This window comes from Phyllopteryx taeniolatus, chromosome 21, assembly GCF_024500385.1.
Source record: "Phyllopteryx taeniolatus isolate TA_2022b chromosome 21, UOR_Ptae_1.2, whole genome shotgun sequence".
Classification (NCBI taxonomy): Eukaryota; Metazoa; Chordata; class Actinopteri; order Syngnathiformes; family Syngnathidae; genus Phyllopteryx; species Phyllopteryx taeniolatus.
In genome coordinates this window covers 6,105,638-6,131,639 of record NC_084522.1, presented here as the reverse complement: position 1 = coordinate 6,131,639, position 26,002 = coordinate 6,105,638, and the positions used below count along the sequence as shown (strand labels likewise).

General features: G+C 40.9%; 1 protein-coding gene across 6 annotated transcripts in view; it reads right to left on the bottom strand.

Moving 5' to 3' along the window:
• fndc5b (fibronectin type III domain containing 5b) overlaps positions 1–26,002 on the bottom strand; it is a 76,408-nt gene that overhangs the window by 16,571 nt on the left and 33,835 nt on the right. For 5 of the 6 annotated variants that reach the window (XM_061759857.1, XM_061759855.1, XM_061759858.1 and 2 more), the window contains exon 2: positions 6,690–6,843. The exons of the other annotated variant lie outside the window; for it this stretch is intronic. The gene's annotated coding sequence lies outside the window, so the exon portion shown is untranslated. The remainder of the gene's footprint in view (positions 1–6,689; positions 6,844–26,002) is intronic. 6 annotated transcript variants of the gene reach the window in all.

The following is a 26,002-nucleotide window of genomic DNA, read 5'->3' as shown; positions in this document are numbered from 1 at the left end:
CTAATTATGCCACAATTTATTCAATTCGTGCAAAGTGGGGAGTGTAATATTATTGACTGATATATAATGGTACATTAACAAATTCTAATACACCCAATATATATGATACATCTGTGTGAATGAACGGAAAAGTTCCATGAATGCAAATTCTTAGAGGAGAGGACTCATCTCAAGTCACCACTCCTGTTCTTTTCCGAGCCAGTACTGTATATATGAAAGGTGACACGGTGGCAGATTGCATGCCAAGAAATAAATGAAGAATGATGAATGAAAAAAATAAAATAAAGTTTGCACAAAAATAAAAGGAGCCTCTGTGGCATCACGCTAAATAGCGCTCGTCAGATACGATGAGGTGCAGTGTGATGAAATGAGGCTTGATTGCAGTGCAGCTGATGCCCCGTAATAAATCGGGCAGCACTTGCTTGTACTGTAAATGCAGGAAAAACTGGCATGAAATTATATCATGACAAAGCGAAATAGATTAGGCCTAATCAGCTATTCTTCTTAGTTCTCCACATCTTTACACGTAAGAGATGCGTCTTTTTAACGCCTGTTTTTAAACTTCATAACGCCGATGTCAGCATTATTGGACTTTAATGTTTCTGATTGATAAACACTAATGGCATTCAATAGTGCGAAGACCGTCACCAAGGACGAACAATCCTAATTTGGATCAGCGCCAAATTGTGCACTTTGACAGGTAGGAACCTCCTGCATATGACTAAATGTTGTATTTAAGATAAATGCATTATTTTGGTGAGGAATTATTGGAAACTGTAGAAACTGGAGCTGTTCCGAAGATCAGGCCTATCGCAGAGGTTCGCAAAACATTTTACACTAAGTAATGGTACTCGGCGTTGGTACTCGAATACTTAGCGCCCCAAGTTCTGCCATAATTAAAATGCAGTAGCATAGTAGGCCTAAGTGTTTATCAAAAACAAGCTAAATGTTTTAATCCTAAAAGGTATATTTAATACAGGGTTATTCTAAGTCACTGCAACATTATGCACAGTTTGAACATTAACACTGTGCATGGAGGGGGGGGGGGGGGGGGGGGAGCTATTTAAAAATTTATTTTATAACATGTATTGCACATAAAGGTTAAATGCAACTGAACTGTACTTAGCAAACTACTGTGACAGATAATTTAAAAAAAAATAGTTTATGCTACCTCTAATGCTGGACGTACAGTATGTTTTTTTTCCTGATACCACAAGAGAGTGTCTGTGTACCACACTTTGAGAATCACCAAGGTATCCGTTTTTTTAAATCCTTCTTACAAGCCAAGCCAAACATGAAATAAGCAACCAGAAGAACTCAGACAGAGCTCTTAACAAAGGTAGCATGCTACTTCCTGGTTCATTGAAGACGACACAAGACGAATGATACCTTTTTTCATTTCGGGGTGGACATTGACACTATAGTCTCTCAAAAATTACTTCACGAGTACCTTTATTGAAAGTTGATGGGATTTTATTTGATCCATTACCGCGCTATACAAAATATAATGGAAATATGTTCTTTACTGGATGCGTAATCCTGCTAGCTAACTACTGTACAGCATCTGCTCGACGGCCTGAAGTGTTTTTTGCAGGAGCGTGAAATTTTTTTTAACAAAACAGGAGAAAATCTGCCCCATCATTTTCAATCAGAACAAAATGATTGTCAAAGTGCCTCTTTGAACGCATTGTGTTTAAGTTTGATTTGTTGTTCACGGTAGCAGACATAGATGCGCTCTCTCCTGTTGTTTCTACATTTTCCTCCTCGTGGCAGGAGCCCATGTGTGATGTAGCAGCTGCAGTATTAAATAGAACTCTTAACACTTGTAGCTCTTCTTTATCTGCCATCATTCAGTGGGGGACAGGTGAACTCATGGAGGGTGTCATCAAAGACGGTCTCCCAGATGAATTACAACAGTCGAAGCTCATCTTTTATTCCTCTGCTCCGCTAGTGTGCCGAGAAAAAAAAAAAAAAAAAAAAAAAAAAGGTGCAGCGGCAGGTGAATGAGCTCCATTTGAGCAGATGCCATTTTGGAAGGCGGTGCGACCGTAACGGCGGACAGCTGCGCGGCATCATAAAACGAAAACAGATACTTGCAGAGCTGAGAAACACAAGACTGAACCTTCTCCAGCTTTTCCTAAGTTTAGCATAATAAATTATACACAGCCATCTGTTTAGCTCAACATATTTCACTGCAGATACAAAAAGAGCACACTACACTCCAACCTGATTTGACAAACAACCATTCACACTTACATTCACACCTATGCACAATCTTTTTAGTCTTCAAGTGAGCTACATAAATGCATTGGGATTGTAGCGGCATGACAGCATGTCATATTCAAATGAACAAAATGCACACACAACAGAATGATGACATATGTTAGCATTACGCTAGCGGACTTTTGTGAGACAAAATTATATGGTTTGGTTGCACATTTTAGTGTTTGAATACACAATGTTTGATTCTCATTTGTTTTGTGTGTCCGTTTTACAGTAAGCTTCAACTGGGAGTGACAAATAAACAGTTTGAAGCAGGCACGCTTAGTCTCCGATTTGGAGAAGGGTGAGCACTAGAAACGTCAATTAATTAGCTGGTGACCATTTTAACTATATCTAACTTTTCACTATGTCTGTTTTGTAGCAACTCACCTGTTGAAATGCACATTATGCACATAGTCAGCTGGTTTCTAGCTCGATTATACAGGGCAGGGACAGGGCCCTGTATAATCGAGCTAGAAACCAGCTGACGAAAGAAATTAACATTGCAAAGAGGAACTATGCAGCAAAGTTGGAAAAACAGTTTAGCGCAAACGACTCTAAATCAGTCTGGCATGCATTCCAATCGCTGACTAATTACAAGCGACGATCCCCCCAAGCTGAGAACAATAGCACACTAGCCAACGACTTGAATACCTTCTACTGCAGATTTGAAAAGGAGAGTTTCACACCACACACCCACCCGGCCGCACCCTCAACCACAATCACACCTCTGACTTCTGCGTTAACCATCCATGAACAGGATGTGAGACGCATCTTCAAACAACAAAAGATTAACAAAGCGGCAGGCCCAGACCATGTGTCCCCATCCTGCCTCAAAGTCTGCGCGGACCAGCTCGCTCCAGTCTTCACTCAGATCTTCAATAGATCTCTGGAACTGTGCGAAGTTCCATCCTCTTTCAAACGCTCCACCATCATTCCAGTCCCCAAGAAACCTGCAATCTCGGGTCTGAATGACTACAGGCCTGTCGCTTTGACATCTGTGGTCATGAAGTCCTTTGAACGTCTCGTGCTGGACCACCTCAAGAGTGTCACAGGTCCCCTGCTGGACCCCCTGCAGTTTGCCTACCAAGGGAACAGGTCTGTGGATGATGCAGTCAACATGGGACTGGACTAGAACACCTCGACAGTGCAGGGACCTATGCGAGGATCCTGTTCGTGGACTTCAGCTCAGCGTTCAACACCATCATCCCTGAACTCCTTTCATCCAAGCTTCTCCAGCTCAGCGTCTCACCTGCCATCTGCCAGTGGATTTACAGCTTTCTGACGGGCAGGACACAGCAGGTCAGGCTGGGGGAGGCCACCTCATCCACACACAGCATCAGCACTGGGGCACCCCAAGGTTGTGTCCTCTCTCCACTGCTCTTCTCTCTCTACACGAACGACTGCACCCCAACGAACCCGACTGTCAAACTCCTGAAGTTTGCAGATGACACCACTGTCATCGGCCTCATCAAGGACGGTGACGAGTCTGCATATCGACAGGAAGCGGAGCGGCTGGAGCTGTGGTGCGGCCGACACAACCTGTAGCTGAACACCCTCAAGACTGTAGAGATGATCGTGGACCTCAGGAGGCATCCTTCGCCACAGCTCCCCCTCACGTTGTCCGGCTGCCTTGTGTCAACCGTCGAGACCTTCAAGTTCCTGGGAATTACGATCTCTCAGGACCTGAAGTGGGCGACCAACATCAACTCCGTCCTCAAAAAGGCCCAGCAGAGTATGTACTTCCTGCGGCTTCTGAGAAAGGACGGCCTGCCACCGGAGCTGCTGAGACAGTTCTACACAGCGGTCGTCGAATCAGACCTGTGTTCTTCCATCACAGTCTGGGTTTGGTGCTGCTACAAAAAAGGACAAACTCCGACTGCAACGGACAATCAAAACTGCTGAAAGGATTGTCGGTACCCCCCTACCCACCATTGAGGACTTGCACGCTGCCAGAACTAAGACAAGGGCGTGCAAAATCCTCTCGGACCCTCCGCACCCCGGTCACCAGCTCTTCCAGCTCCTTCCCTCTGGTAGGCGCTACCGATCAATGCAAACTAGAACTAGTAGACATTCCAACAGCTTCTTCCCTTTTGCGATCAACTTCTTAAACACCTAACCTATAATTCCATTACAACAAGCTGGCAATTTTTTGACTTGAGTTCGTTGTCACATTTCTGTGGGGCCAATTATGTATTACTCGTGCACTCACTGTAGTTGTCTCGCCATGCTGCACTATTTGCATATACTGGCCACTCATGCCAGAGTAGCATCTGCTCCATTTGCACACCGATTGAGGAGTATCTGTAACATTTGCACAACCAACATTGTCCCAGATAATCGCACTACTCGTCACTTTAAACCGCATACACTCCGTGAAGTCTCAGCGCCCTTTGCACAATGGTCATTGCACCGGACTATTGCAATATTAGTCATTCGAACTGCTCTAAGTGCTAGAGGACTCTGCATCTTTTTGCACAATTGTTTTTTGTCAATGTCTTTATGTCTCCAAAGTGTTCTGTAAATTGACTGTCTGTTGTACTAGAGCGGCTCCAACTACTGGAGACAAATTCCTTGTGTGTTTTGGACATACTTGGCAAATAAAGATGATTCTGATTCTGATTACAGCTGCTATTATGCTTCCATTCAAAGCAATTTACGTCGCATTAAATCTTCTTTGCAACCGACACTTACGCAAGTGAAGAAGAAGGTTGAAATCATCATTTTAGCCATTTACACTGTTTTCTCTGCCTATGTCAAATGACATCTAAGGGTTTGTTTACTAATGGTGTCATCGGAGAACAAAAGCTTTAGCCTCCCAGATGTCTTTCTTACGATATACACCTGGCACTGTCTGCAGGCAAATAGCTTTTTGAGGAAATGCATTTTGTCTCATACAATCATGAACACATTTAGCAGCTAAAGATGATTGGCAAACATAAAATGCCCCCATGTTGGGGTTCGATCGGTGGGAGGGGAATTTGCCTGTGCCAAGCAGATGTCCTGTTTGACAGGTGAACCATGTGACGCGCGCCCTTCTGTCCCCTCCATCTCTTTTCACTAATTACAACAGCAGGGATTGTGTGCGCTGGCTGGAAACATCTTCCCAATGTCACAAAAGGACACAACACTGCGTGTCTGATAACATTTGTTTACCATATACGCAAAAACTACTTTGTGTTGTGTTGAAACAATCATGACACCAGCTTGTTATGGCCATCGCATTTTCATTTTCCTTTCACGTTTCTACTCTCCGATTTTAAATGTAACAGCTGCACTTGACGGTGTACAAAAAGGTCAGACAGCTGTCGTCAAATTTGTACATTAGCCATATAATCATCTGATTACATGTCATATGATGGCGTAACTGTGATTTACATGCATAATCATCAACAGATGAATTATTTCTCGAATGGACGGTCTAACAGTGGTTTAAACAAGAAGTAAGCAGGTGCTGGTATATGCAGCTAAGCTCTTGCCATAAGTATGAACTTTGACCCGTGCTTTATGTCAGCCACACTTATGATTTTGCTGTTTCACACAGATGCCGAGCATGCAACATTAGTCGGAGTTTGTTCTGATAGATGAGGGAACCAAGGGCGCTCTCTATCGACCAAAGATTGATATTGCACCCACGTATACTGAACTGTACTTTGAAACCCATTGGAAAAATAAATAATGAAACGATTTAAATAACAACAGTGAGCAGTCAGCGTAAGTCTATATATATTTTTATGCAACATTTTTTAACATCTAGTATAGGACTAGGTCATTACATGTATTATTTAAATTGTTGGATAGTAATGTGTAACTACCAGTGGCAGGATGTGCATTTGGTACCTAACTACCGAGACTTGATCCATCTGTTAATATTTCACCACTATTACGTCACTAAAATAGAAAGCATCAATATTGTACAAAAACGCAAAATAACCATTAACCGCATTATGTGCCATGTGGATCATCTGGAGCAGTTCAGAATTAATATTTATTTAATAATGTGAAAAAAATACAAAATACATACCTAAGATTCTGATTATTAAATGTATTGATATGTGCAGATAGCAGCCGATGTGTCTTGGTCATAAAACCAGTTGGCAGATGTGTTGCATCTGGTGGTCAGATACTGACTGCTTTTCTGACATCGACAGTAAAACTGCATGTTTTAGTTTAGAGTGGCCTTTTATTGTGGGCAGCCTAATGCACACCAATGCCATAATCAGGCAGTCTAATTGGCATCTCAATATGCCTCAGTCATGGATTATCTCAGCAAAGGAGAAGTGTTCACTAACAGATTTAGACTGATTTGTGAACAATTTGTAAAGAAATAGGACTTTTGTGGATGAAATACAGAACCAAAAACGAAAGTGTTGCAATACCATATTTGCTCGGTGTTGTGAAGCTGAATCCAATATTGTAATACTCACACCAGAGGGCAGTGTCGTCTTCTAAATCCATAACGATTCCCCAGCCATGCCCCCTCCTCATCCTCATCCTCCTCTTCCAGCTCAGTGGGTCCGGCGCGACAGTCAGAATCTTCTCGCCATGCCGGTCACGCCCCACTCAGATATCAGCCTGTTTCTACACAAAGACATCCTCGCATGAACAGCGTGCTCACGCCATTATGTAAGCAGGCGTATATACTGTAGTGTCAAACATACAGACTCAACTCCACCTATAGCCCTACAACGAGCTATATTGTGCACCATCCGCCCCCCCCCCACGATCAAATTGCTGTTTCCAAGCCCATTGGAGAGAGATGAGCCCACACAAAACTATTTTTAACCATGATTACACTCATCACTGAGTGAGATCTTAATGGCAGCACCATGACACTCAAGTGTAGAGCACAGGTTCCTTATTGACTGATGATCAAAATGCAAACCTATTTAAATTACTAAGGCGGAAGCATCCTATATTTTAGTTATTTGGCACGTTGGCTGTGAAATAAAGTGTCAATGTGTAGATGTCGTGACAGGAATAAGACTTGAAATTTGCCCTGTCTTCAATGAAGTCTGCATGCCGACAACCACACCCAGACCACCCCTCCCCCCCAAAAAAAGTGTGTTGTAAAATATGACACTGAAGCCTTTCAGAATACAACCCTGGATCAATCGCAGCAGCACGTATTTATTGCTGTGCCAATAAATAAACACTGTTGGTGGAAAAAGCTCAGTTATTTATTAACAAAAATGCCACTGCACAAACACGCACATGAATGCGCACACACATTTTTAAGCACAGTCTCCGTACGTACTGGAGACAGAGAGACCATCACCATGGAAACAAACGTCATGCAGCCTAGTCTCCTACACCCGCCGCCGCCGACATCCCCCTCCTCCCCAATATGAACTCGACCCTTCGGCTTCCTCACTGTTGCTGCTGCCTGCATTTCTGTTCATCCATCTATCTATGCATTTATCCATCTATCCATCATCCGTCAATGGGTATTGAACCAGCGGCCTGGTTTGGCTGGTAATTGCACTGCTGGCTGCCATCATGGAGCAACAGATGGTCCCTGTTTGCCCTCTGTCAGTGCGCAGAGGTCAGAATGTTCAAACGAGTCCATTGCTCTACCTCAGTAGTTGTCAAAATGGGGTCCACAAGCCGTAAATTGGGTGTTTGCACAATAATTGGCGATTTTTTTTTTTTTTTGAACATACGTTACATTATTAGTGCACATCATTGCGCATGGTGGGAAAAAAAGGTTCAAACCTGGCTAAAAACAGCAGCACAATATTGAAAAGTCAATCAACCAAGAGTAGTGCGGACTTTGGGAACAAAGAGGTTAATAGAGAGTGCGGGTGGTGGTATGTATGGTGAGCAGAGAGCGAAGATAGTGTGGTGGTGGTTGTTGGTATATTGTGGTCTATGACGACATAACTTGCGATGACTCACTCCTTGTAAATTTTAACACTACCGGGTTTCTCTGTTTCAATAAGATCACAATCCACAGCTGTGCTCACTCTCTAAAGCAGCGAAAAGGAATGCGACCATCATCAATTTTATTAACAACTCATGCGCTTTTGTTTACATCACAAGCATAACACTGAGCCGCAGTCACAGTGATTAAGGCTTAACGTCCCGTTGTTTTATGATGCCCAGCCTGACGCCTGCCGAGGGATTTATCTGCATTGAAGCACATATTGTTTTACTCCAATAAATATGGCGTACAGTATGTCTGAAAACTGAACATCAGGTGTTTCTTGTTTACAAAGTGCGTGTTAGGCACAAATTAGTTGACAGCATTCCATAGAACATTATGTCGAGGTGGAGTATGAGTTTTCATTTTTTGTATGCATCTACAGTGGATATAAAAAGTCTACACACCCCTGTACAGGTTATAGGCCACACTAATGGTGGAAAAAGTGTGGAAATGCTTCTCTCCATGTAGACCTAATTCAATGTGAATGAATAACATGCTCACCATAGATAAGCAAAATATTAACCATGTTTTGTGAAATATATGGTAAGAAAACGTAATAAAGTTGTGAGTCATAGTTATTAAACCTATTTTGACACCATGAACTGCCTTTTCTGCTGCTTTTGGGCTCATTCGCCCCATGAGCGTCGCCTATCTCTTGTCTCTGACAGGTTAATCTCCGACGCCTTGATCCATCGCGAGCCGATTCAAAGGCCATCAACATCCTGTGGCAACGCTCCCTCATACTCCACTTTGCTGTCATCTCTCTCGCTCTTCACCAAGCAGAACAAACCCCCGAGGGCTTGAGGGAATCAGGAAGAGGCAGGTAGACAAAACTCAGCCAAAAAATGTTTTACATCATTAACATATTCGGAAGAGAAATCAATGTTATGTGCAAACTCTTAAGTTACATGTTAAATACTTAATACTGACCTCGCAAATTAGGAGAGTGTGACGGGTCACAAGAGGATGCACAAATGATGCTGGGATTGATTATTTCCTTCTGAACACGACATGTTTAACAATTGAAAACATCAGTATGTTTGTGAGAGTTTGTGTGACAGTGCCAGACAGTCACAAGATAAATCAAGTATACCTATCTATTGGTTTGATCCAACAAGGTCTCGTTTTGACGAGGGTTAAGTTTAGACTTTTTATCTTTATGTTCCTGAAAAGGGGCTTCTTTTTTTCCAAGTTTGAAAGCAAAAAGACAGTATAAGAATGAGCTATACCCTCACAGAAAGAAAGAAAAGGCACTTTATTAATATAGCGCATTTCATACACAATGTAACTTAATGTGCTTGACACGATTAAAAGCATTTAAAAACAACAGAACAGAAAAACAAAAGACAGCTGACTAAAATTACTAAAAGAACATAGTGCTTTTTTTAATGATGAAAATGCTCTACAATGCTCAATCAGAAGAAAAGAATAGTTTTCATCCTGGACTTAAAAAACATTCACACTTGGGGCTGATGTCACTTCTGTTGGCAACTTATTCCATTTGTGTGCAGCGCAACAGCTGAAGGCTGTGTTTTTTGTGTTTGGTTTGGACTGTCGCCCACTATCTGACCTGAGTCTGTAGATCTCGGAGCCCTACTGGATTTATATTCCATTAGCGTTCCTTTAATGTATTCAGTACCTAAACCATTTTGTGATTTATAGACCAGTAGCAGAACTTTAAAGGCTATTCCATAGCTGACTGGGAGCCAGTGTAGACTTCAGAATTTCTAATATTCTCGGTCTCTCATGTCCTTGACTGGCCTTTAAATATTGTTGGACCCTTATGAACAATTTCCTATGTAATTTTACTTTTTAAGAGTCCAATAATTAGCTCTATGTGGTACATTAGTGAGTGACAAAAATAGGGGTACAGGAGCAATCGGAGGCTAACAGTATACATGCTAATGCTTAAATAGCAACGTTAATGTACAGTATATAGCACAGCATGCTTCACAAGGCAACACTGCCTCATTCACATTTATGTTCCCATTTAATTTATTTTGTGGAATGTTTTTCATTCAAAGATGTAATCTAAAGTTCGTGGCAGATGCTGCTGCTGCTGCTTGTGTGTGCGCGTGTGCGTGCCATCTGTCCTGACAAGATTACTGGAGTCAGACAAAAAGACAGACTGGACCAGATTAGAGTATGAATATAGGGCAGGAGAAATGAAGAGAGCGTGAGAGAGTGAAACAGAAAGAGAGCGTGAAAAAAGAGACAAAAACAAGCGATGGCGTGGTACATCAAAAACATGATGCCCAAATTAAATAGGCTGTATATGGTCTATATATGTGTGCAGGTGTGTTTGTTATCATGCAGGGGAGAGCGAATGTTAACAGCGCCCAGGAGGAGACGGGCGTCGACAGAAAGCTGATTTCTGATTGCGTCACCATGGCAACTGGGTCCTACTTTCTCTTCCCCTCATCCCGTCTGTTGGCATGAATGGCGGATGCTTTGACACCCATCACAATAGTCTCGTATCTCTCTCCTACTCGGATAAAAAAAAAAAAAACACACACACACACACACACACACACACATACCAACACATGAGTGTATGCTTCTTTCTCCCCTACACACCAATATGTCCACTGTATGTAAACATTTTTGCCGCAACTCCAACCTCCATCAGGCATCATAACTCACCATAAAACACCCTCGCTAATTACGCACATACGCATTTAGTCATTAAAAGAAAAAAATCATTAATTACTGGCTCTCTGCTGTCCTCAGATCAGTCAGTGACGGGCTGGCGAAGAGTTCCCCAAGCTGTTACCTTGGCAACCCTCAAGAATATTCCCCCGGCGGTCATGACAACCAATGATGCACATCCGGTATGGTTGGCGGATTTTTATTTAGATGCCTGTCAGGGGGTCGGAGCATGTGTGTTGTCATTTATGCGTATAAAGTGCACGGCATGCTGGGAAAGGGCCAACCTGTGCACTTCACATAGGAAATAACGATTAGTTCTTATATTTAGTTTGTTCAAATATTTTTCATGGCCAAATGAAAAACAGTTAACTAATGAATATGAAATACTTTGTCTCGTGAGCATTTGGGAATGTTTATTTTTTTTTTTTTTGGTAACGGTACATATATAATCCTTATCTTAAATCCAAATTTCAGTTTCATCATAGATTGTATTGTATTGTACCAATAAGGGAGCGGTTTGTAATATTTTTTGCTTATTGATCTCATTTAGTAAGGGTTCATAAACGAGTATCCTATGAATAAATAATTAGATATATTTGTTCATCATATACAAATAGTCTATACATTTTCGTAAATATTAAGCAGAAATAAATATAATTGGAAAATATAATTACATTTTAGTCAATTGATTTAACACTAAATAAACTGTCATATTTCCTCTTTAAATAACATCATCTTGATGTTGCAGTGGTCGAAAATGGTGGTGGACCAGCCAGGACACTTTCTCTCTCTCTCTCTTTTTTTTTTTTTTTTTTTTTTTTAGCTTACGCCTAAGAAAAAAATGTTCAGTGCTGTCAAGTTGAATTTACCACATTGCCTTACAAGTAAATTGCATTTCAAAACTTTAAAGTAAGCCATAGCGGAAACAAACAAAGTATACATAACTAGTACTACTTTAAAAAGTTTGGGGTCACCCAAACAAGTTCATATTTTCCATTAAAACACACCATTGTCCATTTACCGTACACTACCATTTACCGTACAGTTTGAGAGTTTAGAGGTTACTTCGAAATGTCCTCTCTTTTTTAACCACATTAACAATGCCTGGGCTGTATTATTAACTTAATGTTATTTTCATTTTAAAACAACTGTGGGTTTCTTTTTTTTTTTTTTATTTTTTTTTTTTTAAAAAGAATATTTCTAAATGACTAACTTGTAACATAGAATGTTGCTGACATACTGTATGCCATTCAAGCCATTGCAATGCAATCAAGATGATCACTGGGCAATTACAACAATCGATAATATTAATTGTAGACACTCTTTAACCGATTCTCATACCACAATCTATAATTGTCAATATTGTGGCTGCCTTTGATTGGTCTCTCTATGTCATGAAAGTGCATTTACAGTCCATCAGCGGTGCACATCCACACATCATCAAACTTCTAAACTTTATCAACTGTAAGGAAGAGGAAGTGTTAGATGGACCAAAAGGCTCCGGGCTTGATGGAATACGAAGTGACAGAGAAAGTCGACCTTTTCGGCAACACCTGAGTATGTATGTGTGTGAGCGTGTGTTTGTGTGTGTGTGTGTGTGGGGGGGGGGGGGGGGGGGGGGGGGGGGGGGGGTTGAGTGTTGCTTCCACAGGGCTGGTCAGCACACACCTAATGACATGACATGATGACAAGCTACAAGCTAAGCGGCGATATCAACCAGTTTGAGCTTTGAGCTAGAAAATGCGCGACCTGTGCTGATCGACTGCTTTTAACCCACACGCGCGCCCACATATACACATGCACACTCCGATCCCCGGTTTGTGACACTGAGAGTCCTTGACAGCCATATAAATAATCTATAAATTCAGTCTCCCACCGGTGTGTGAGCTTTTTCGCCGGCACCCCCTTTGAGCAACCTCCCATCGACTGTCACGCTCTGCGGTCGACATGGCAACATACATCAGCGTACACACGTCGCACCTCATCTGACCACTTGTGACGGACGGATGTTACAACTCCGGAAGCCGACACACATTGACTGGTGGTGCCTATATCTTTGAAATATTAGAATTTGTAATGCAAAAAATTCAATGAGTGAATAAAAGAGTGTCACATTGACTGTTTGCATTGCTTTTTAGAGGCAGCATTAAGTGCAAGGACCACAATCACAGAGCTTACCTATAGTTGAGTAATTTCATAGAATCTGGATCAAACTGTGTCTCTTTTGTAGTTATTACAAACCAACTAATGCAATAAAAGCATGAATTGCGGGTTTATTTCAATAATTGTGTGCGCTGTATAAACTGCAGGCAATTGCAAAAGTGGATCAAATTCAGATTAAACTTTGGTAATTTCTTTTGACGCTGCATTGCTAATTCACAAAAGAAGTTATTTCAGGGCACTTTACACATTGAGCAGGTCAACACTCCTCATACATTGTAAATTGGTTTATAAAAATACCAATTGAAGCCCACATGAGCAAGCATTTCCCTCTAAGAAAGAAACATCGAACAGAAACCAGGTTCTGGCTCGGCCGGTCGGTTTGAGATGGAGAGACAGATTAGAGGGTAGATAGAGTGAGAAAACAGGATAGAGGAGTTGAGCAGCTGGAAGAGGGACTGGAGAACAATGGGCACAACAACTGCTGTATTACCGTATTTTCACAACCATACGGCGCTCTTGGAAGTCTTAAATTTTCTCCAAAATGGACAGGGTGCCTTATAATGCGGCGCGCCTTATGTGTGCACCGAGTTCCAAAATATGTAAATGTTGTTGTGTGACTTTAATGAGCGCTCCGCTTGACTGACTGGGATCATTTCCTGCCGACATGCTGCTTATATACAGGAAGCCGGACAGACTGAGGACAACATGCGGACGTAAAGGGGGAAGGGTGCGCGTGACAGAGGACGCTAAAGACACGCCCCCAGTAGGTATATAGTTCCGGTATGTGCATCGGTTTGGCTAAGGACCCCCGAAAATGGCACCTACGAAGAGACACGCTTACGAAGCACAATTTAAACTGCAAGCTATTAGTTACACAGAGGAACATGGAAATCGAGCAGCCGCGAGAGAATTCAAGATCAACGAATCCATGGTTCGCAAGTGGTGGAAGCAGGAAAACGAGCTTCGCCAAGTCAAGAAGACGAAGCTGAGTTTCTGCGGAAACAAGGCGAGGTAGCCCGAGTTGTAAGACCAATTCGAGCAATGGATTAATGAGCAAAGAACAGCCGGGAGAAGCGTCTCTACAGTCACCATTTGACTGAGTGCAATAAGTCGGCACTTGCCATCATCCCGGGAGGCTTGACGAAGGAACTCCAAGGGCTGGACATCGGTGTAAACAGGACGTTCAAAGTGAAGTTGCGAGCGGAGTGGGAGCCATGGATGACAGATGGTGAACACAGCTTTACTAAGACCAGGAGGCAGCGCCGGGCGAGTTACGCCAAAATTTGTGAATGGATTGTGGATGCTTAGGCTAGGTTTTGTATGGAATTAAGTAAAAAGAAAAGCAAAAAAAAAAAAATTATGCAAGAGAGCACTGGTAAAAAAAAAAAAAAAAAAAAAAAAGAAAAGGGCTAAGATTCAAATCTTAATTGAAATTTGTGAAGAAATAGCAATAAGAGGACTGTAATTACCAAGTTTTAGAAATTATTCTTGATAAATTTGCAGTGATTGCCAAATATTTTTTGGAACAGTAGTGAAGTGCCATTAAATGGCTTTTCAGTGTGCATTCAGTGGCATTTAACTCCAGGATCTTTCGAGAGTGTAATTGAGGGTGGTCCATCCGATTTTCCTCTTTTGACACCATGAGAAGCGGGGTGTGGTGTGCGTGCCTGGCCCATGTGAGCTGTTCAATTACGCACTTCTGACTGGTGGCAGCCCTCTAATTACTATATTACGAGGTGCAAAAACCAAAATAAAAATAAAAAATAAATAGCAAAAATAGGAGTTGCTAAAGGAGGCAAAGACTCCAAATTTACAGCCAAGTGGATCGAGTGTACATGATGAGAGGAGAAGAGCGAGACAGAGATCTACGCTTGAGCAAGCGATGCTGCGTTGCTATGGCAGCAATGTCTCTCTGGTCTCCGTGGCAACAGTTGAATCCTATTGCAGCTCGACTTTGCCCCTGGGCGATAGTGTTAGAGCGAGGGATGGATGGAAATGGGTGGGGACAAAGGGAGAAGAAAAACAGTAACAGACTGGCTGTGAGTTTAGCCCGGGGGCATTTGGGCTGACCTGGAAAATGTTGGGCGTGAGCACGTTCTCTCTCCGTCTCGCCCATTGTCTCCCTTTAATCTCTCCCTCTCACCATTCCTTGTCAATTGTGATTCCTTACAAGACAGACAGTTTAAAGCGGAGCTGACCACAAGGCATCACTGTCGTCAATTACCAAAATCTAGTCATAGAATTCCAGCTTTGCTTCCTAGGCTTCTTCAACACATCAGCATTAGAATGCAAGAGCATGAAGAAGCATCACAACACATGCTTTTCCTCTGACATTATCCATCCAAAGAGCAACATGGAAGTAAGCTTTCGGGTTTCCGGGCTCCCACTGTCACCGTTGTCATTTGAAATGAAAGCTTCCATGACAGTAGGTGATATCAGCTGTAACCAAGTAGCACTAAACGTGCTTCACGCATGATTTATGTGAGCTCTGCCGGCAGTGACGCCGACGAATGTAAGTGCTCATGTTAGGGTTTTGGGGATAAAAATGCAGAGTAGTGTTGGGAAAGCCGTAATCCATGTTCTCTTTCCGCAGATAAGTGTGACAACATCCTATCAACAGTCATCCAAAAACCTCCCCCGACTGATTAAACACGCACCCACTCCTGCAGCGTGCGCACACACACACACATACATACACAAGCCTACATGTTTGTCTGTTGTGTGTTTATTTGTTTCTGACCCAGCTCCAGCCCATTTACAGAGCATAAGTAGCCCTATTAGTGGGCCAACTAGCCAAGAAAACAGATGATCCGCTCCGACAGAGCTCCTATTGTTACGTCCGCCACTAAAACAATGGCACCCTTTCTCTGCGCCACAGTGCTCGATTCACCGCCGCCTTCAGCTGCAGCTCGCTACTCTATAAGCCGCCACCACGGGGGGAGCAGGAGGCCACTCACGGCCGAGATTGTAGGCGCACAATTTGTGGGACAAGTTTCATTTATGAGCATGTTACGGCATTATTACAAGTTGATGGGTTTTACTTCATAGCCTTTGATGGCGTGTTCCTTTACAGCGAGATTACTTCTCTGCCTCTGTGATCACTGTAAATGTTGATTATGGGTTCGGTTAAAGGATGATAGCTATTATTATTCTAGATTTGGCATGTACAGTAGTGTTGTGCCACAAAGTAACTTATTATTGCGATATGACATTCTTCCTGTGACAGTTTTTTCAGTTTGTTCCATTTGAAAAATGATAGCGGCAAAGCACAATAGTTTGCACTTTCGCCCTCTGAAAGTTACCTTATTTAGAGTTTTTTATTTATTTATTTAATTTCAATCAATCCATGGAAACTTGCCTGACTAACAGGTGAAAATGTAACCCTTAAATTTGAGGCCACTGCAGCCAATCAGAAGCCTGAAGAAAGACATTTCAAAGTTAAGGATAAGGGCAACACGATGCACATAAGGACTGATTGTATATTGGAGTTACTCTGTTAAAAAAAATAAAAAATAAAAATAAAAAAATCACCCTTAAAAGTCAACAAAACAATCCCATATGGTAATTTTTGGATGATTTTGGTATAGAAGAGAAACTAGGGTTGATCCCTGCATTTGTATTACATCTTCACACCAAAGATAATGTTTATCCACTGATCCACGGTCTAATACCTGTGAGAGATTAAAATCCTCAAGGCTAGTATTAATTCCCAGTAATCTGAGACGATTGCAGCTCGTATGTGACGTCAGGATTTGAACGCTGCGGCGATGAACGGCACCGACCGGCGAATAGATTACCCAATTCCCCGACAAATGCTCACACATTCAACGAATGCTAAATATTTGCTCGTGCTTCCCTTTTCATGCGCTTGTCACTCAAGTCCGGTTGAGTCAAAGCCTTGGAGCTTGTTGGAAATAATAAGCAGCAACACATTTCTGTAAATGATGTGTATTTTAAATGCCATGTATACGACAACTTTGCATAAGGCATCATTTGCTGGAGCCGAAAACACAACGCTACCTGGTTACATCTGTGGTTGAAATTATGTCAGGATGAATAAACATGGAAAAAAAAAATTGAGTGATGTTGCATTAATTTCTACTGCTCGCTGTTGTGTAATAAACCGAACACAATGGATGTAATTTAATGACAACCATCTGTTGTTATTGGATCTGTGAACTTACTGTCGACAAATTCTCTTTTTTATTTGTAATTTTAAATATAACAAACCTCCAAACAGCGAGTTTTAAAACAGCAGGGCAATGTGTGACTTGGACAAGAGTGAATGCTGCAGTTGTTCGTGCCTTCCTTTCAAGAAGGATTTGCCGCTTTGTTGTGTGTCGATGCGGCTCCAAGTACAGAGGCCTTGTTCGTGGTAATGAAAGTGGCATTTGAGACCAGTTCAGTTCTACTGCAATAACACTGTAATTCCGGGTTAGGAAGACAGAGATTACACAAGTAAACTCATTGTTGGTTTTGGGTCTTTATTCGCTTGTGTTCTCTATAAACAAACCCTGGGAGGGGATTTTTGGCCGGGTTACTCATTTGACTCCCACCACTTTTCAAATGAGATGATCTTGGGTTCTTGTCGTAGATGTAAATAAATACTGGCATTGTTTTGTCAGTTTTAGAGGCAGCTTTTATCTGTACTAATACTTGTGTACAGACACAACTGAAATAGTAGATAAGCTTTTTTAGTAAAATTATGATAAAGGTAAGGAAGTCTCCAGGAAAAGCCTACTAGAACATCTGAACTTTATTTGGGGTTAATCAGAGGCATTTTAAATGGTGTGAATTGAATGTGAGTTTTGAATGTGATTGGATAACTAAATAACTGCAACTATATACATTTAACTAAGTAAATGCAACTAACTAATTGTAGCTAAGTAACCAAGTAACTGTAGCCACTAAAGATAACGATAAACACCTGGACAAGTCACGAGTGGCTGGAGGGAGCTGATTGGTTGACACATGGTAGAGGGCTGACGAGAACGAGCAGGACAAGATATAAACATGGACATGAAACAAAACTAAATATGATCTAATCCAGAAAAACATGACAGGGTTTGATCAGAGGCAGTTTAAATGTTGGCAGTTGTGTGCTGACTCGCATTTTACATGGGTTATGAATGTGATTTTTTATTTTTATTTTTTTAAACAGCCACATCCCCAGTTATAACCACACACTTGTGCAACCACATTATTTCTGCTGTTTATTTTTATTTTCCCCTCTCAAAAATATTTTTTTTCCATTTGAGTTGTGTAGGTTATAGGTCACATTAAGGATGGAAAAGGTTTTGAAATTATTTATCTTGGTGTCATTGTTTTACATCACAAAAACCTGGCATTTGAAGAGATGGTGTGTAGACTTTTTATATCCAGTATATGTCTGTTCATGTTTCTGGTGTGCATTTTTTGTTGTATGTATGTATGTTTTATTAATCATGTGATTTGTTTCTTTTTCAACCCTTGTGTTGGTTTGTCTGAAGAATAAACTACTCTACTTAACCTTAATATTATTACCGCCCGTATTTACATAATATTATAATAGAAACATATTTGTAGTTTTTGTCTCATAAATAAATAAGAATATTGTTCAGTGCTAATATACTTCATGAGGGACGCATATACACAATGCAAAAATTATCTTTACAAAAATGTGAAAATAATGTGCACTACAAGTACAATAATACTGTATATAGTGGAATGCCAAATAATACTGACAGCTCAAGTCTGTTCAAATGTACTAAAAAAAAAAAAAGCAGAACTCTCAATATTTTTAAGCATTTCAAACATATTCTCACAATTATTTAACAGTATGTGCTATTGGGAACAGTTAGTGAATGAGGGTGTTATAATCAGATAGAAATCAGTAAATAGTTTGGAATCTTTGATGCCTGTACAAATACATACTTCTCCACAAACACACACACACACACACACACACGCACACATGCACACACACAGAGGGAGGGAGGCACAATTTCAGCTTCCATTTTCAGAGTTAGGATCTGAATGTTTAATCATTCCCAGCTCTTTGCTGGGAACTTGCATGAATTTTTCAGTGTGGAGGAGGGAGGGCATAAAAGCAGGCAAGCAAGAAGGCTCGTAGCAAACGCAGTATGGCGATGTGCAGCCAAAAGCACTTGTTGTGATCTTTGTTTTTTAATAGTTTTGCTTATCGCCACGCCAATATTCATTTCAAAATGTCAACTTTCTCTGAAAAAATAAAACTACAGCATTACTGTTCTGCATGACTTTGCCAGAAGCAATGTACTCTACTAGATCTTTAGACAAGAGCCAAGAGCAGAGCTGTGTATCAAAACAGCTGTCAACATTTTGCTGAAGCAATTTTGTGTAGAACAATAAGAATGTGGCAAGCGGCAAGGTCTAGTCTTTCAAATGCATGCATTCCTGTGATTATTAATATTGCGTATAGTAGTCATGTGAAACCACCATATAATTAAAAATAAAAAAGTACATTCGGTAAAGATATTGAAATTATACATGTGCACATTGTGTATGTATACAGACACGTCTGTGCAAACATAATTATATCTGCAGAGACCTGTGGTCATAAACCCTCAGTGAACTTGCTCAGCTACCACAGCTTTTAATCAACCACCATCCCAATTCAAATGTTAAAACTTGAATTCAGCTTCACTCACAGACACACAGTGACAGATCTGAGCCATATGATGCAACTTCTCCAGAGACTGCACTAAACAATTAATTTGGGGGGGATGGAGCTTTGACAAGTGAATTGAAATCCATTTTTTTAACAGACTCGCGCACATATTGGGTATTTATGACCTTTACTGCAATTTACTGGTACCTGGTGCGGGTTTTGCATCTATGAGATTTAGCAGCCTGTCAAAAACTAAAATCTAAAAACTGCTGAGGCAGCAAAATAGTGCAGAGTAATATAGGCACACAAACATAGAGGAAATGAAGTTGGGTTTTTGCACTAACATTTCTGTATCTCATCTTAGCCATCCAAATGAACCGGAAAAGGATGCATCATTATAGCTAACGATGCTGCTAATTTAGTGCTATTAATTACCATTAGTTTTAGTAGATTACTATTGCACATCATGGCATACTATTACTGGTATTGGTATGGTTATATACATGGTTATCTTATTCAACTGTCCTTTCCCTCGTCACTATGTCTCTGGCTGGCCCACACATTGACTTTGTTTCATCATGTTGTAGTGATTGACAAAGTGATTGCTCATGGGGGGGGATAGTGTCCCAAAAGGCGGCTGCATTGGAACTTGGAGTTTTTGTTGATACTGAGTTTGAGTGCAGCCATCCGCAAGGACATTACCTGGCTTTGCGTGAACGCCTGCTCTAGAAGTTCAGTGTTTTCATCAGTGTTGGTAGTAGCAGGCCTTCCGCTGCATGGTTTGTCAAGAACAGATCCCGTTTCGAGAAACTTGCAATGGATAGTGTAAATTGTGCTACGCATTGGAGCAGTGCGACTGCCAAAAAGCTTCTCAAATTAGCGCTGAACTGCAGTCGAGGTTAGAAAATCTCTTGCCAGACGTGAATTTTTCAACGGTGCTTCAATGTCAATCAGCAAGTCATGAGCAAGTGAATAATATTCTTACAAAACTTCAAGCCAAAGCATCATATAGGATGATATCTGAAATTGAATAGAAAAAAGGAAGTGTCACTTTGGGACACACTGTATAAGAAGCTGGTTGATTTATTATAGTTGCCTATTGTATTAAGTGATACTCTGACCATGTTTTGCTAACCACATCGTTCACAATTACATTTCTGGCACCGTGTGTTGAATACAATTTGATAAACTGCCTATTGTGCTCTTGGAGGATCCTGTTGCCATGGATACCATCATTTTCATTTACTTTGGACATTGATTCAAGGTGAGAAAGGCTGGGGGAGGGGGGCCTTGTGTTTACTGACACCTACCAGCCCACCACAAGATGGAAATAGACTTAAGTAGAGATGTTTATTTACACCACTCACGTTTATAATACATTATATAACACTTTTATGACAATAAGTTGTGTGATGTCAAAACTGAGCATCACTGGCTTTGAAAAGGCAGAATTATTGAAGTCGTCTCAAAAGATGGTCCAGCGCTACCTAATGTTGTGGCGCAACTGCTGATGTCATCTGCCTTTCTTTGAGTTCATTACTCAGCATTTACCCTCAGCTCTCATATGGTAACTCATACATTGTCCTCTCATCCCCCTGAGTCGGATTCATTCCAAACCGACCCTTTCTGTCTCGTTGACCTTTACCCCTTCTTCCCCTCCAGCTCTCTTCTCACTAATCTCAGTGGGAAGCTCTGAAATTAACCGCCTGTTTCAATCAAGTGCAGCAAGAATCTGCCCTCTTTTGTGACCCGCATAACACACTCACACGCGCTATACAGAAATCCCACCCTCGCTTAATGTGGGATCTCCATGTCACACACTATCCTGGCACTAATGAAGAGAAAATCTAGATTTTTAATCAAGAATGTTTATTCAAGCACTATCATGCTCTTGGTGTTCAATGATGCCCTCAGTCAACCCAGCGGGGCCCAAAGTGATGTCAAGTGCACGTAGTGAGCAAAAAAATGTGAATCAAACATGTGGCTCAAGCTGTATTTTTATTGTAATAACTACATATGCATCTATTTTTAAATCAGTTCCATCATAATAAATGGTAATAAATGGCTAACACTTAACATAACGGACTACATTTAAACGCCTAGTTTGTCCAATACGGTATTTGTGTTTCACATAATAAACTATTGTAAACTATTATTTACATGAGAGCAATTCAACAATGTCTTTTTACAGCATATTTTACACAACAGAAAAATGTGAAATCACTTTGGTGAGAATGGCTTCTTTCCAAACAAAAGCATGGCCGTTAAATTGATAGGTTAGGACATAGGTGTTAAACTCAAGGCCTGGGGGCCAGATGTGGCCTGCCACATAATTTTATGTGGCCTGCGAAAGCAAATCATGCTCGTCAACTTCCGTGATTTTTGCTAAAATTTGTACCCAAATTCAAAATTGTCATAATAATAAACAATAATGTTGCGCTATTGCATTTTTCTGTTACCAAACCATTCTTCTACAGTAACTTAATACTTGAACAAACTATGCTCCTTGTGTTCTGATTTCAAAACTAGTTATCCCTCAATTTGTTGTGTAATGGCAATAATATGTTTTGGTGATGATTAAACATTTATATGAATGAATGGTTTCACTGTTCTAACTGCCCTCTGAGGGAAATCATAACTACAATGCGGCCCGAGACAAAAAAAGAGTTTGACACCCCTGGGTTAGGGTCTCCCCTCCATAAATAGAACAAATTAAATGGCTGATTGAGTAATACTGTGTGAATGCGGAGTCCCTTTAACGATTCATCTCCACAAAATATGAAGCTCAAAGTCAATAGCGGCTTGTGTGGAGCGCTGTGTCATATCTAAACAGCATAAAAACGAAAATGCATGATGGGGTATTTGCCTGGACGAGGAGCTAATAGCAGTGTCAACAGAGCGCAGTTGCCGTGGAGACAACAGGGTTTCTGTCACCACACTTGCTTTTCCCAGTGACCCAATTTGTGCTCGTCGTTGTGACATTGAAGTCCTACAAGAGCTCTCAGCCTCCACTCCCGGACCTTTTACCTCTCCCCTGAATGCCGCCGATTGATGTGTGATTTGAATAAAAGCCTCAAGGAAAACATGGATGTTTTAGACAAGTTCAGTTGGACCTTTTCCTCTTCACTGAAGGAAAAGTGCAAAGAAGACATTTTCTAGTTACAGGTCCGCAAAAATATCTTCCCACAAAAGCTAAGAATATTTTGTTCTTAGAATACCTCAAGGTCACAGCTGAGAAAGAGTGAAAACACCCATGATGCTCGCTGTTGGCAGCCAAAAGGTAGATTGTGTACTGTTTGACATTTGACGCTGTATCGACTTCACAGAACGAAATGGCCACAAGCTTTAGCTAGCTCATTAAGAAAAAAGAGGAGTGAGATGTGGAAACATTTTGCTAGTTACAGGGCTGACAGGGCAAGCCCAAAGATACTACAGACCAAGTCTGTAAAGCCTGATGTAAAGCCACACAGAAAAGTGTTTAATTAAGTATGGTAAACAATACAGTGTGGCCAAATACCTCGCTCAACGGCATCGTCAAAAGAGTGAATTCATAAAAATACAAACGATTTGAAGTTCCATGATTTGTCATCTAGGATTGCACTGCTTTAAATGATGTTTGAGGTTTTTGCCATGGTTGTTGGGTACTCCTCCCACCTGGAACACTAACGATGGTATCATGTCAGGATGAGTATTGAGGTACTTTATGCAGGTATACCATGAAATTTGATTCCTTATTTAGGTATCCTGACAAAACTAATCCAGAGTGTACCTCACCTCTCGCCCAAAGTCAGTTGGGATAGGCTCCAGCTCACCCTAATGAGGATAAGCGGTATAGAGAATGGATGCATATAAATATTTGGAACACCATTATTTGACTACATTTCACTGACTTATTTCTCAATGGGATTGATTGTACAATTTGTCTCCTTCCACATATGATTGCGGCTAAATTCTGAGCTGAGGCTATTCGGTTCCATATGTGTTTTTCTCGACCGTTACACCACAATGGATCAAGAAACAGGGTGGGAGGTCATCAGATAAACACTGACTAATTCTGTAATGGACATTATTCTGACTTTTTTTCCCAAATTGTGAACTTTAAACTTAAAGTACTATCAGAATTTTGACGCAATGGAAAAACCTTGATTGGTTTAATCACAATTTGCTAAAAAGATTGCATCACCCACTGTTGAGAGACAAACTAGTAATGTGTTAGAAGCCTTGACTCTTTACTATAATAAGCATTTGTAACGTCTCAGGTTGTTGTCAAGTGAAGTTCTAAGACTTTGTTTATCTATAAAATGACCAAATCACGATTTGCCACGGATGATTCAAATCCTATCCTTAGAAAAAGGATGTCTCAGTCGATTGTGGCCTTGTGGTTATCACGTTGCTGACTTACAGCCAACTTGTGTGTCAGAGCTGCTTCAAACATACAAACAACAATCAGAGCCTGCGATGAAACATGTCTCCTAAGATGTCTTGTGACCATCAACACAAGAGTTGGCCTTGAGGCAGTCACCTTCCTTAGCACAACAGTGGAACACATGCTTGTCAAGAAATTACTTTTATAAATGTTTCTACAACTTGTCCATCTTAAGATCAATTGAAGGCACGAGTGTCTCCAACAGTGACCCAGAGAGATGTTTTTAAGTTGCAAAAATCAGCTGACAGATGTAGATCAAGTGTACCCATCAGGGTTTTCCCCACCAGAATATATTTAGTTGTCCTAAAAGAACAAAAAAGACACAAACAAATATGCCGGGCATGTCTTTGTTTCAAGCCAAATTAAGCTTTAGAAACTGGGTTGCCAATCAAAAAGTGAAACGTTTTTGCGACACGTTTCACTGAAAAATCTCAACTGGCCATATAACTACTTTTCAAATAAAACAATGAAACACATTTGGGTATTTTAAGAGGTTCAACAACTTATGATGAATTCTTTTGAGTCTGAAATGAGAATGAGAACATATAGCACTAGCTAGTGTTGTAGCAATTGCCCAAATTAACAACCTCTTAATACATTCAAATGTTTAAAAAAATTGATTGTTAGATGACTATTATTTTTTGGAATGGGTTGTGCAATGATAATTTTATATTAAAAATGACACTACTGCACAACAATCTGAAGTGATTTTGGCAATAGATAAAAATGTGCAGGCGGTACGGTGGTGACTGGTTAGCACATCTGCCTCACAGTTCTGAGGACCGGGGTTAAAATCCCAGCCCCGCCTGTGAGGAGTTTGCATGTTCCCCTCGTGACTGCGTGGGTTTTATCCAGGTACTACGGTTTCCTCCCACATCCCAAAAACATGCGTGGTAGGTTGATTGAAGACTCTAAATTGCCCGTAGGTGTAAACGTGAGTGGGAATGTTTGTTTGTTTATCTGTGCCCTGCGATTGGCTGGCGACCAGTTCAGGGTGTACCCCGCCTCTCGCCCAAAAATAGCTAAGATAGGCTCCAGCACACCCACGACCCTAGTGAGGATAAGCAGTACACAAAATGGATGGATGGATAAAAATGTGCATGAACAAAAATTTTGGATCATACATTGAGATAAGAAATAGTAGTGTCTAAAATTCAACTTAAGATACACAAAGGTCCACTTTGAATTACTCTGAAATGGCTGACAGAAAAACTCAATTGGGTCCTTTCAAACACAAAATACACAAACCACAAAAATAAAGAGACACTCTCCTAAGGCATATTTCCACTCACAGATGGCTTAAAAGACCTCTGGCTAGCTTTTGCTAAAGGGGTTTTCTCTGCTTTTCTGCCTTTCATCCACACTTCTTTCTTCATTTTGATTACACTTGGTCACAAGTTGTAGCGTAACGCATCATGAACGTTACAACCTCAAAGTGTCTTGTGTGTTTCTTAACATGTCAATGTCGGCCTTCAAATTGCAGTTTTAACATTTATCAGGAGGTCATCGTCAAACAGAGCTAATAGGTGACTGAAGTGTTTGATGACTGCAAACATGACCTTAGATCTAAACAGATTTATAGATAGGCTTTCAAGTTCCAGAAAATGTAGAAATATTCCATTCAGTGGGATCCATTGGCAGAAAATGTAGAGTTGCAGCTCTGTGCTAATGAGGTCACCAAGCATCAACTGTCTATGATATTGATGTATTATTAATTCTGTATTTTGATATATAAATAGTACACCCTCCGTAGAATATAACTCTTTTTCTTTTAAAAGCATGGATGAGCAGAACCAACAATCTGGAAATGGTTAGTTGATTAATCTAATTAGACTCAGGCCTATCACACGGATAAGACACAGGTGGGTAGAATGCAAGGACCTGATTGGCGGATGGAGAAAGACATTCCGTTAGACCAGTTGACTTTGATTACAGAGAAAAAAAAAAA